Here is a 1,342-nt window from a genome sequence, read left to right on the forward strand (position 1 = left end):
AACAATGGAAACAACCTCTTAATAGATGCTTGTTGGGAAAATCAGCTCGTAGCTTCTGTAAAATGAACTCATTTTTAAATTAGTTAAATTTATTTGAATCACCAATAATCAGGCGTGTGTACACTCTGCTACTAGTGCACGGCTTCTTATTCAGCACGTGTGTGTGTGTGTGTGTGTGTGTGTGTGTGTGTGTGTGTGTGCGCTTCAGCAGCCACACACACCTCCACTTCATAACAATCATGCATTGAGCTCCGAGGACTTTAAAATATGCGGGAAAAAACAAAAAAAGCCAGCGGATGCTGTGGGCGGAGCTGCTGCAGCGTCTGATGCAACATGCAGCAAGCCGGCGTCGTGTCGCTGGAAACCGAACTCTTCTCCTGCAGGAAGACGCTCCTCCAAGCAGCTCGCGGGATCTCACAACGACGTGAAGCTGCATGGAAAGAGAATTCAAACGATCTAGCGGCCATCTTTATTTAATTGTTTTCATTTCATGTGAGGAAAAACGTTCTGTTACTTTGCCGTGAAGATGCTCGGCGTCACATTGCTGCTGTTCTCTCTGCGTCTGCTGCATCAAGTCTGTACATAAACCCGACAAACAAACAACAGAAGAGATCTATTGTTCTATTGGTGTAAACAACTTGTGAATAAAGTCTCATTGTGCAAGCGGCAGCGTGAAGCATCCTGACTCCTTCACTGATGATGAAAAACTTCACAATCATGTTTTACCTTTTTACCCAAATTTAAAAGACGCATTAAAGGAAATCAACGGTGATTTTTATTTTGCACTTCAAACTAAATCCTCCGACTGTGTTCCTCTCACTTTCTGTGGAACAGACAATATTTTACTCTTATTCCAGGAAGCCATTTATTTCCATTCATAAAGGTCCAGAGGATTAAAAATGATTTAATAAATCTATCAGTGGATTAGTCATCGTCAGAATATAATTACATCCAGAATGTAAGATTTAATTGTATGTAGGAGAATTAAAGGGTCTGCTCATAATGTATGGAAGTCAATGGAAACAATGGAAGTCAATGGAAACAATGGAAGTCAATGGAAACAATGGAAGTCAATGGAAGTCAATGGAAACAATGGAAACCAGCAACGAAGGTGGATAGTTATTAAAAATACTTAACTTCACTCAATCAACTGATCCAAACCAAACTTCACACATATACTCTTAGCATATAATATGTTATATATATGCAATTCAACTATAGCCAATATAGTTATGATAAAAATACAACTTTTAATAATAATTCTTGTGCAAAATATATTTTATTTTCCTTTTCTGTGCACTATCATAAACCACAATACCAGTAACACATATATGAACTTGTT

The sequence above is a fragment of the Clinocottus analis genome, unplaced genomic scaffold (genome assembly GCF_023055335.1).
Source record: "Clinocottus analis isolate CAN_PGR_092001 unplaced genomic scaffold, fCliAna1.0.p SCAF_11, whole genome shotgun sequence".
NCBI lineage: Eukaryota > Metazoa > Chordata > Actinopteri > Perciformes > Cottidae > Clinocottus > Clinocottus analis.